Source organism: Jaculus jaculus, chromosome 13 (genome assembly GCF_020740685.1).
Source record: "Jaculus jaculus isolate mJacJac1 chromosome 13, mJacJac1.mat.Y.cur, whole genome shotgun sequence".
In the NCBI taxonomy this organism is placed as follows: domain Eukaryota; kingdom Metazoa; phylum Chordata; class Mammalia; order Rodentia; family Dipodidae; genus Jaculus; species Jaculus jaculus.
The window spans coordinates 41,687,597-41,700,572 of NC_059114.1; positions in this window are offsets into that span (position 1 = coordinate 41,687,597).

Below are 12,976 nucleotides of genomic sequence, written 5' to 3' on the forward strand. Positions count from 1 at the left end.
GGAGAGATGGCTTAGCGGTTAAGCGCTTGCCTGTGAAGCCTAAGGACCCCAGTTCGAGGCTCGGTTCCCCAGGTCCCACGTTAGCCAGATGCACAAGGGGGCGCACGCGTCTGGAGTTCGTTTGCAGAGGCTGGAAGCCCTGGCGCGCCCATTCTCTCTCTCTCCCTCTGTCTTTCCCTCTGTGTCTGTTGCTCTCAAATAAAATAAAATAAATAAATAAATAAATAAATAAATCAGCAAGTGAAACACCCACTTTACAGCCCAGTCTTTCCCTGCTACTGTAGCTCCCAGCTCTCAAGTGCTGTTCCCGTACAAAGACCCCAGGTGACCCAGAGCTCACCCAGCTCTGCCTATTCCAAGCTCTGCATCATGTTTACAGGGTATGTTGTCACCTGTCCCAGGTGTCCTAGGTACCTTCACTTCCCTGGAGGAAAAAAGGAATCATTCCTGCTCCATTTTCCCCTGTTTACAGAAAATGCTTTCAAGTTTACCCTTATGGATCTACCCCTACAACCTCCTCCTCCTTCTCTAGTTTACGTAAGATGAAAACCCATGGTAGTTAATAGCATAGTGTAGCAAAATGGAGTGCAATCCGAATAAAAGTCTACTGTGCTATATGTACAAACTTGAGTAAGACTTTTAAGCTCTTAGAACCTCCCTTTATCTAGAAAAATAGAAATCAAGGCCAACATCATGTGGGTGTTGTAAAGAATAGCGATGTGTCAAGAAACCAGTACATAGGAAATATTTAGTCATAGTAACAGAGAGAGATGATGTTATTATCATAAGCAATAAGAATGATTAATATAACAAACTTTTTCCCTTCAGAAAATTAACTTAATTTGTACTTTTGCTACAAAAGATGCTATCCTAATTTAAACAAGACTACCCTGGCCCTTGCTAGGATAGTCATATCAAGTAGGACCCCACTATTCTCTAGTGTTAGTTTTCCACTGCTGCTGCGAAAAAGTAACACAAACCTGGTGACTAAGACAAACAAAATTTATTATCATATCTGAAGGTCCAAAGTCATAAATGCATCTCACTGGATTAAAATGAGGGTGTTAGCAGGACCATGTTCCATCTGGAAACTCAGGGACACAGAATCTGTTGCCTGGCCTCTCCCAGTGTCCAGCGGCTGCCTGCATTCCTTGACACATGGCCTCTTGTTTCTCTTCAAAGCCAGATGTTTGGTATCTTCAAGTCTCCTCTTAATTCTGACTCCTCTTTTTCTTCATTTTCCACTTTGAATGCTCTTTGTGAGTCCTTTGGTCTACTTGGATCATCCAAGATTATATCTCACTATTTGCATGTCAGCTGTAAGTCCATCCACAACCTGAATCCTTTTGCTGTATGACTGATGCAGGCACAGATTCTGGAGATGTGCCTGTGACTCTGAGAAGTCACCATTCTGACATCCACAGTTCACCTCACATTTCATGAGATGGCTGCTAAGGAAAGCTGCTGGCCCTGCCCCAGATGAAGATGAAGTTTTCCAGGATTGTCAGTAGCCTAGCTGAAGGGGTGGAATTGGAACTCCAGAGACTTGTTGCTGGCTAGAATTATCGGACTTGGAGACTTTCCACTGACTAGAGCCGTTGGACTTGGAGCTGCAGTTTGATGTTTGCCCTGTTTATATCTTGTATTGGTTAACTATTTCTTTGCTATGCCCAGTGCCATCTTTTGCAGTATGAGTGTTTATTCTGTGCCACTGTGGACTTTGGGGGATTTTTCTTTATTATGGCTCAGTTAAGACCTCAGATTATGGGGATGTTTGATCATTAGGATTGATAAAAAAATGTGGGTACTTTTAAAGTTGGGCTGAATGTATTTCATTTTACATCATGGATGGTTATCAGTTTATGGGGACCAGAGACAGAATGTGGCTATTTGATTCAGGTGTCCCCCATAAACTTAGGTGTTCTGAATGTTAGGTCCTCAGCTGATTAAAATTAGGGAATTAACACCTCTTGGAGACAGTGTACTGTTGGGGGCAGGCTTATGGGTATTATAGCCAGTGTCCTTTTTCCAGTGTGTGTCACACTCTCCTGTTGCTATTGTCCATCAGATGCTGACCAGGAGGTGACGTCCACCCTCTGCTCATGCTGTCATTTTCCCTGCCATCATCGAGCTTCCCCTTGAGTCTGTAAGCCAAAATAAACCTTTTTTCCTCCAAGCTGCTCTTGGTCAGGTGATTTCTGCCAGCAATGCAAACATGACTGCAACAGTGTACTTAGATCATCCAAGATTATATCTCACTATTCAAATGTCACCTTATTAACAGCTTTAAGTCCATCCACAACCTAAATTCCGTGTGCTGTATAACTGATGCATTATGACATCCACAGTTCCCCTCAGATTTCTCTCATCTATCCCCCTCTTTGTATTCCTCTTATTACCTTCCTAACTTTGTCTCTAATATCCACCCTGGAAAGAGCACCACCACAAGGTGTCTGAAAAGTATTCCATAAGGGACAGACCCGGCTCCCACACCATGGCTGAGAGGCCTGGATCCTAAGCAGTCTGCCCTCGGCCTACCAACCTGTTGTCCTTTCTGACTTACAGACATATCATGTTTCCTTTTTTTTTTTTTTCCTGTTTCCTTGCCAGATATAAACACTTCACTCTGGCCTTGAAAGGGCCTGTCTTTATGGTTGGGCATCTGGATACCTTGTCTGCAATACTTGTTATTCTAACAGTAGGTTTACATGGTTGCTATCCTAAAACATCCACAACAAAAGTTCTTAAGAGCCAGTTGCTTAAGTGGAATCAAGTCTCATAGGTTGCAGAAACCTATTAATTACATGATCTTGGTAAAATTTATTTTTTTTCTCAATTTTTATTAACAACTTCCATGATTATAAAAAATATCCCATGGTAATACACTTCCTCCCCCTACTTTCCCCATCATATCCCCTCCCCATCTCAATCAGTCTCTCTTATTTTGATGTCATCATCTTTTCATCCTCTTATGATGGTCTTGTGTAGGTAATGTCAGGCACAGTGAGGTCATGGATATCCAGGCCATTTTATGTCTGCAGGGAGCATGTTGTAAGGAGTCCTACCCTTCCCTTGGCTCTTACATTCTTTCTGCCACCTCTTCCACATTAGACCTTGAGCCTTGAAAGGTGTGATCGAGATGTTACTCAGTACTCCAGTCACTTCTTTACAGCACTATGATACCTTCTGAGTTGTCCCAAGGTCACTGCAATCTGAAAAGAGAAGATTCTCTACCCAAAGGGAGAGTAGCATTAATATAAGGATATAAATATTAAGAGAAGTACTTACTGGGCAGTTTGATAAGCATTGTATATACATTTTTCCAGACATCAGCAGATGTTACACCTCTAGGGCTCATGACTACCCCTGTTTTAAGTTTTCAGTATCAGGGATGTATTCCCTCCCCTGGAGCAGGCCTCCAGTCCAATTGGAGGGCAGTTGGCTTCCACCATGACAGATGTGCCACTATTGTACCCGTTGGCTCATTTGGGCTGGCTGGCCAATTATAAGGCTTGCAGTGCCCACTGTTGAGTATCTTCACTGGTGGTATCTCTTTCTCCCATTGAACTACATATAGAATGGCTTCTTCCAGATTTCTGTCAGCTGGTCTACATGGAGGAGGTTATCAGCTCAGTTCCATCAGGATTTCTCAGTTGCCTTGCAGCCCAAGTATGTGGAGTCTTCAGCAATAGGGTCTTACCATCTATTCTTGGTGGGAAACCACTTGGTAACATTTCTTAATCTCAAATTCCTGTGTTCCATCTGTAAAACTGGGATAATACTTTGTTAAGTGGCTATCATGTGGATCAAATGGGTTAGTTCAGATTAAGCTCTGGCCCAATTATTAGCATATTATGTGTTTAATAATGACATCTATATAGCAAGTATCATTAAATATTTCCTATAAATGCTATAATAACAAAAAATATATTTTACATAGACTCTGTTATAAATATTAATCTTTGCCACACAAAATTAGCCACAGAAAAAATAAATGGTCAGACTCATGTTCCAATAAAACTTTACTTATGAACGGAAGCATAGGGCCATATTTTGTCTACAGAGGTACCAAAGTAATGTCTGTTGGCTTTCTGATGTCAAAATTAATTAAATACATAGAAATATTAAAAGTTTCAAACTTGGGCTGGGGAGAAAGCTCTGTCAGTAAAGTATGTACCTCATAAGCATGTTGGCTTTGTTTGATTTCTTATACCCTTATAAAATGCTGGATGTAGTGATATTTATTTTTAATCCAGGGCTGAGGAACAAGAGGATTCCTGGAGCTCTTTGACCAACCAGTCCAGTCTAGCCTACTTTGTTACCTTCACATGGACATTGAACCTGAGGAACAAAACACCTGAGGTTGTCCTTTGGTCTAAACATACACACTCACACATACAGTGTTCATGTGCCCACACAGACATGTAATTCCAAACACACAGGAATAATCATGCATGCAAATGAAACACACACACACACACCAGATTCAAACTTTCTTAACTCAGCATCTGGCTTTTGAACTCAGTCAGACTCCCTGTGTGTACTTGAGTGACTTGGAAGACCTTGCTAATATTCTATATTAATTTCTCTGCTGGTGTCGTAGACTAAAATGGCCTCAGATTCTTTCTTCTTCCTCATATGTACAGGAGGAATCTAATTCCCTTTGCTTTAAATCAGCATTGGACATTTACTTGACCAATAAATGGTGGCAGAAATAATATTTGGAACTTCTGAACTGAGGTCCAAAAAGTGCTGAGGGGCTGGAGAGATGGCTTAGCGGTTAAGCACTTGCCTGTGAAGCCTAAGGACCCCGGTTCGAGGCTCAACTCCCCAGGACCCACGTTAGCCAGATGCACAAGGGGGCGCACGCATCTGGAGTTCGTCTGCAGTGGCTGGAGGCCCTGGCGCGCCCATTCTCTCTCTCTCTCTCTCTACCTGCCTCTTTCTCTGTCTGTCGCTCTCAAATAAATAAATAAATAAAAATAATTTAAAAAAAAAGTGCTGAGGATTCTTCAGACTCCTACAATAGTCATTCTGTGAAGCCCAAACCATATGAGCAAACCATTCAGCAGTCCAACTCTGCTGCCATTGGCCAGCATCAATGACCCAGCACCTGAGAGAAGATTCTTCCTAGAGTATGCTGAAGAGTCTTCCTAGAGTATGCTTTCTAGCTGGGAGATGAACTGATTTCCTGACACACAAAATTATGAGGAAATCAATGGATTTTTAAGCTTCTGTTGTTAGCCTCATGCCAATACATAAACAAATAATCAGAACTGGCAATTTAACTGTAAGCATAGAAATGTTTTATTTGCTCACTAGTAATTATTGTTATTTTTATTTATTTTATTTTGAAACATGGTCCCAAGTAGCCCAGGCTGATGTCACTGATGACCAAGGGTAACTTTGAACTTCTCAGCCTACTGCTTCTACCTTCTAAGTTATAAAATAACAGATGTGCAGCACCACACTCCATTTATGTACAAAAGGGACCAAGCCCAGGGTTTTGTGCATGTCAAACAAGTACTCTGTCCACTGAGCTATATCCCAGCCCTCACGAAGCCTCCTTTACCTAGGACACTGTCCAGCAATAAAAATTATTTCATAATTAGGGGGCTACAGAGATGGCTTAGCAGTTAAGGCACTTGTCTGTGAAGCCTAGGGAAGCAGGTTCAACTCCTCAGAATGCACGTAAGCCAGACACACAAAGTGACACATTCACACAAGATCACACATGTGCACAAGATGGTGCTTTCTCTGGAGTTCGACTGCAGTGGCTAGAGGCCCTGACATGCAAATATTCTCTCTCTCTCATAAATAAAATTTTAAAAGTCTACCATAATTTGTTGTTGACTATAGAAATGAATGATTAATGAGTAAATGAATGATATGCCCTTCTTTTCATCCCATTCCTCTTGGGCCATCTTCCTTGCAAAGATAAAGTCTCAGCTTATATATCATGTTCTCCAAACTGGCTTTATCTGACTGTTCCAACCCTACCAACATAGATCATATTCCCCTATTCCTTGTCTTTCTATACATTACTAAAATTCCTATCATAATTCACATAATTGATTCATCTAAATACCTGTCTCATGCCTTAGTCCCTTTTAGAACATGAGATCTCTGAGGCCAAGGATGAGTCTGCCATGTTGTCTGCCCTTACACCAATACATACCAGGCAGCAGTTAGGTGTTGGGTAAATAGTACTGAATAAATAATAGAAGGTATTTGGCATTATAACAAAGTTCGTGTGTGTGTGTGTGTGTGTGTGTGTGTGTGTGTATGCGTGTGCACGTGTGCTTCTTAAAGAAAAAGGAGGATTTCTGGTGTCATTCTGCATTCTTCTTCCACATACTTCCTTGAGAACTGGTCTCTCCCTCACCTGGAGCTGCTGTTTTCCAAACATCATCCCAAGTGATTTTCCAGTCTCCACCTCCCTCAGGCTCAGGTTACAGAATGCTTAGCCCCACCAAGCTGCTTATGTGGGTGCCAGGGAATTAATCTTGAGGGGGTCTCAGGTCCCCTCATGCCCTCATGCTCAAGTGGCAAGTGCTCTTAATCACTGAACCATCTCTCTAGCCCCAACAACAAAGATTTTATCTAGAAAATTCTGTGGACTTATGCAGATCTAGCCCAGAGACCAGCATATGTCATCATTGTGCATAAAATTCCAAACAGCTAAAATGTCTTGTAGGGCCTTTTTATCCTGACTCCCCCCACTGCTTGTTGGACTGCCTCACAAAGCTTTCTGTTTTTCTCATGCCCCGAGTGTGTCCCACACAGCTGCATGCTGAGCACAGTCTGATTGAGAGATGCAGCTTCCTGTCACATGGGGGCTCTAGAATTAGGGTTTGTGTTAGCTCTGCTGATCGAGGAGTAGACCTCACATTCCTCTTTCTCACATCCTGTTGCCACTATGGGTCCAGCCCTGGCATCCCACATGCCCTCTCCCATTGCTGACAAGAGTCTACTTAGAAAGAGCACAAGCCTGCTCCTGGAAGTGGAGTGAAGAAGACAGATGTGGATGGGACTACAAGAGGGCTTTTGGTGTTGGAGCCTAGGAGACAAGCCCTGAATCCTGAATGGTAGTTTAGAAGTTCAAGAGGTCACTAACAAGTCCACTTAGGGTGAAAATAAAAATACTTCTATTTCCATTTATGGTCCCCTCACCTGTGACTAATGCCCAGCTTCAGCCTTCTACCTAGAAGATGTGCCAAAGGTATCATTGATATTTGGGAGCTAATCTAACTACATCCAGCTGGAGGGGTCTAGCTCTGCTACTTGTAGCCTTCTTCGTACAGCCCTGAGTCTAGGATTCTTCACTGTGGAATGGCAATAATGCCTGTCTGCTGGTGTTTTGGGGGTTGGGGACACATAAAGGCCAATAGTAAACCACATTGAAAGCACTTACTGTACCAAGCATTAGGAGATAAACTCTACATGCACACTGCACCCTCTTATCCTAAAGGACACATTCTAAAAGTCTCGGTAGACCCCTGAACCCACAGAAAACAGCAAACCACGTGTAGAATATGATTGCCTACATGCTCAGCAGTGTTGTCACAAGTTGTAGAGTTGATCTGTTCTTCTTACTTTGTGCCCCACTGCTCCCATTGCACTCCCTGGTGCTATTATCAATAAGGGTTATTCAACACAGCCCTGCCATCCCACAGCAGGTGATCTGACTGTTCAGATGGCCACTGACTAAAGGGAGGGCAGCATATGCAGGTGGACAAAAGGTCATTAATGTTCCGGTGGGGCAGGGCATGCTTGGACCTTTAGAAACTTCATATTTCTCTGAGGTGGTACACTTATGGAACCTCTTGTTTAATATTTTCAGACCTCAGTTGGCCATAATAACTGAAGCCTCAAAAAACAAAATGAGGGCTGGAGAGATGGCTTAGCAGTTAAGCACTTGTCTGTGAAGCCTCAGGACCCCGGTTCAAGGCTCAATTCCCCAGGACCCACGTTAGCCAGATGCACAAGGGGGGGTGCACGCATCTGGAGTTCGTTTGCAGTGGCTGGAAGCCCTGGTGTGCCACTCTTCTCTCTCTCTCTTTCTCTCTCTGCCTCTTTCTCTCTCTGTCGCACTCAAATAAATAAATAAAAATAAAAACAAAAAAAATTTAAATGTGGGGTAAAGGGAAACTGCTATATTTAATCCTCACAACTCACTTATGAGGAAGAAATTTATTTTCCCCATTTCTTATCTATGAGGGAACTGAGGCAGAAGACAACTTCAGCCATTGCCCAAGGTCACCTCACTGTGACAGCAGGACATAGTTCATAGGATTCTCTATTATCCTTGAAGCTCAGAGCCCAGAGGTTTAATGCCAGGTTCTGAAGCATTCTACATGCTCACTCGTTTGTCAGCCAGTGTGGTGAAAATTATCTTGTAGAAAACATCTCATTCGTCTGAGTAGTTACCCCAACCAAAAGATGGGGAGCACTTTATGGACAGCTAAATCTATGGTCATTAAGCCAAATTCATAAGGCTTTCTCTCCTCTCTCCTCTATAGATACAGGCGGCACTCTTCTGCCTCAGGTTGATTTTCTAGACAGAAAAGGCCAAGTATATTCTTCTTATTTACCCATGTTTTTTGTCCTGAAGGAAACCAAGAAACAGCTCTTCTGGTGTGTGGCCCATAGAACGGTGACTTACACTAACCCCAGAGAGCTCTTCCTATAGTGAGGGATGACTGGAAGGACTCTAGAGTCAAATTATCTATAAAAATCCAAACAAGGCTGGAGAGATGGCATAGCAGTTAAGACACTTGTCTATGAAGTCTAAGGAACCAGGTCCAACTCCCCAGAACTCACATAAGTAAGCCAGCTGCACAAAGTAATGCATATGCATAAGGTCACAAATGTGCACAAGGTCCCACATATGCACAAGGTGTCACACTTGTCTGGAGTTCTATTGCAGTGGCTAGAGGCCCTGGCACCAGTTTTTTCTCTCTTTCTCTTTCTCTCTCTCATTCTCTTTTCCATTAAAAAAAAAAGAACAGAATAAATAGCACCTGTTAAGTGGTAACAGTCTATAATCCTATTTCTTCTGCACTCTGCAGCTCATGCAAATGAGCTTTCAGTATTCAACAGATACACTGAAGCAGGTATGCTGTAGGAAACAGAATTCCACTAGGACAGCCCACCTTATGGTGGGTGAATCCACCTTACCCAAAGGCAAGCTACCTTCAACCTAACATCAAAAGACAAACCTTTGTTCAACTCCGAATGGCAAGAAAGATGATAGGTCTGTACCAAGGGACCCTTCCAGGATTCTGCCGTCCTGACAACAGACCCGCTTCATGTTTACAAGGATAAGGAATTATGTGTGGACATTGGGTGCTGCACAAGCCCCACCCAACCTCACAGCAACACCTGAATCCCAGAACACTCTCCTCGCTTACAGACAAGGGAAGTAATACCCAGAGAGCCAGGGAACATGCTTACAGTCACAGAGCCTGTGCAGGACAGACACAGGACACAGGTCTAGCTCTGCTAGACTCTAAAGTCCTATCTTCCTGTATGCTTCCCTAAGAATTGAATTGATTTCATTTCAGCCTCAGAAAGCCTTACATTTTCTCCATGTTTCTGCCAAAAATCAGGTTAAAAGATTATTTAAACAAAGGTGAGAACAACAATTTAAGTTAATAGCAGAAGAGTGTCATGCACATTTTCAGGTCCATCTGTATGAGAAGGAAGTACTACTGGTGAAAATGGGATGTTTGGGCCTGGCAACTGGGCTTGTTGTCTGTGAGACAAATGTAACTGTTTTGACACCTGTGGTCAACGAGCCTCATTATGCTGGGGACAGATGGGCTCAGTCTAGCAGTTGAAGCAACTACTTGAAGGGACTGAACTTTTCACTTTGAAAATCATCTCAGAGGCACCATATGGGCAGAGTCTCAATGCTCAAGTTAGAGGCATCACACATTATATACATATTGTCTTGTGGCCAAATTACTCCCTACCATTCTAAGTTTTAAATTCTTTTTTTATTATTATTAGTTACATACACAGCGTGTATACAGCCATATTGGTACCATCATTAGCCTCTTCCCTGCCCTCCACCATTCTAAGGGACCCTCCTCATTGGGGAATGTGGGTCATACATTGTGAGGTTAGCCATCAGTTATTGGAATGAGGCAATGTCTCTGTGCATAATGTCCCAACATGTGACTCTAACAATCTTTCCACCCCCTGTTCTGCAAATTTCCCTGAGCTATGTTGTGTTTGTTTCAGGTCTACTTCAGTGATGAGGTCTTGGGAGCCTCTGTGTCTCTGGATATATGGCTTGGTAGGAGTTGAGTGTTCTTTGTGTCTATCTCCCTCACCCTTGTGCTGGTACCAAGTTCACCAAGGAAGAAGTACTCTTGCTCATTTCCCCAGTTACTCTTGGTTTCAGCCAGGGCCCTGTTGAGGTATGATGGGCTGATTCTCTCCTCAGGTTCTGCATCCATCTAAAAAAGAGAAGCAAATTTTCCAATGGAGAGTAAAGTCAGCACCAGATAAATGGGGTAACTATTATTATTTTAGAGAGAATTTAATAGGTGCAGGCCCTCTTGTAACCCATGACTGGTGGGAGCTTGAAAATGGGGAGCAGGCTCATATTTTGGATATGGTTCTTACTTGTTTCCCAGATCTAGCTATGGGTTCCATTCCACTGAGCAGATCTGCTAGCCAAATCAAGGGTTACCCACCATGTCCGTGTGCCACTATTGCACTTGTGTGAGCATCATGTCAGGTTGTTTGCTGCTGAGTAGCTTAGACCACAAGTTGCTTGGACAGGTATTGGCCATTTTCCCCAGTCACTCATGGAGCACCTTCTGGCACTCGACAAGCTAACTGTCTGAGAACTGACTCTTTTCCAGATTCCAGCCAGGGCACTCCATGTTCTGTACCAACAGCATTTGGTATCTTTGGCATTAGGATCTTACCAGTAACCTTTGGTGGGTCATAGAGTTCTTGACAGAAATCCGTCTTCTTTTGGGAAATCTTGTCAGTCTTTTTCTTAAACCAAGTTTAAGATCTTCTCCTATAGGAGAATGCTAAGAATATGAAAGGTCATTTCTATGCACCTGATATTCACCACTTCACTGGAGATAGACTTTACCCCAGGGACAGTACAGAAGCCACAAGAATTTAAGATATACAATGTTATTTTTATACTTGTGCAAGAACAAAGCATGCATATGTACCCACTATTCAGATAAACACCCCAGTGATATAGTAGCATCTGCAGTAGAAGCTATTACCACTCAAGTACCCTTGTCCTGATCTCCACCTTCCCCCTCTAGACATAGCTGCTGTAACTTGATATGCATCCTTCTATGCTCCTCCTATGGAGATAGACAGATGGACAAATGGATATGCTCAATTTTGTGTGTAACTAATTTGTATATCATAATGGTAATTGGGCTTTATAAATTCTCCTGTAACAATTTTTTGGAACAACTTTATATAAATATACTGTTCTTTTAAACTGATGTGTAATATGCCATCAAATTTGATAATTTATTCAGTCCTTTACAAATAACTAAACCCGTAGGTCATTTACAACTTGTTATTATTATAGGCAATGTTGTGATGTACTTACTTTTATACATTTATCCTTGTATGTTCTTTCTATCTGGGGGACAATTCCAAGACATAGAATGGCTGAATAAAAAAAATGTATATTTTTAATCTCTATTTTTAATTTAGATGGGAAAACTTTCAGTTTCCTACATCTTGAAAAAAGAAGACAATTTCCTCTCCATCTAACAGGATATGAAGCACAGCATAGGAAACACTGCCACTCCATCTTCACAAGCTACTACATGACAGTGTTCATGCTGTTTGCAATGTTGTTCTTGGCTGAGAACTTCTTGAGCTGGTAAGCCTTGGCACCAGCTCTCAGGGAGGCATTTGGTGAGCATCCCACCTCACTGCAATTGGAGGGGCATTCACGCTTCTCTGACAGGGAGCCACAGCTTGGCTCCAGTCCTCGTAGTATGAGATCCTCTTTTCTTGTGTATGTAAAAGTATGTGCATGAGGGCTGGAGAGATGGCTTAGCAGTTAAGCGTTTGCCTGTGAAGCCTAAGGACCCAGGTTTGAGGCTCGGTTCCCCAGATCCCACGTTAGCCAGATGCACAAGGGCGCGCACGCGTCTGGAGTTCGTTTGCAGAGGCTGGAAGCCCTGGCGCGCCCATTCTCTCTCTCCCTCTGTCTTTCTCTCTGTGTCTGTCGCTCTCAAATAAATAAATAATTTAAAAAAAAAGAAAAGAAAAAAATTTTTAAAAAAAGTATGTGCATGAGTGTGGGCTGGTAGGTGTGTGTATGTGTACGTTTGTGAGAGGTACATATGTGTGCACAGAGGATAACTTCAGTGTTTTTTCTCAATAACCATCTACCTTTTTGAGACAGGGTCTCTCATTTGGCCTAGACATCACCAATAAGGCTAAACTGGCTGGCCAGTAAGCCCCAGGAATCTTCTTGCTTCTGCCTTCCCGGCAATGAGATTACAAGCACATCAGCCATATATAGCTTTGTGACATGCGTCCTGGGGGTCAAACTCAGGTCCTCATGCTTATAAGGCAAGCAAGCACTTTATGACTGAACTATCTCCCCAGAACCCCAAGGTCCCCCCAGTCTTGCCCTTCAGTAATTCATCTGTGCAGGTTCTGACTCTTCAACTGTAGACCAACCTTGTCTGGGCAAAAGCCATGTCCTAGTCACCTTTGTATTCCCAGGACCCTTTGGGCATCTGACATCTTTCAGTGCTTATGAAGCATCTCTGGGATGAACAGCAGGAGGGAAGTAGAAGAGAAGGGGAGGAGGGAAGAACTGGCTCCCTGACAAAGCTGCAAGGATCACAAATCCAGGGTAACTTAGGAAGGCTCTACGTGGCATCCTGAGGGTCACCATCCTACTCCACCTTAGACAAAGAACCACCGACATGCTGGACATTGGTGACTGCCCATCCCTAGA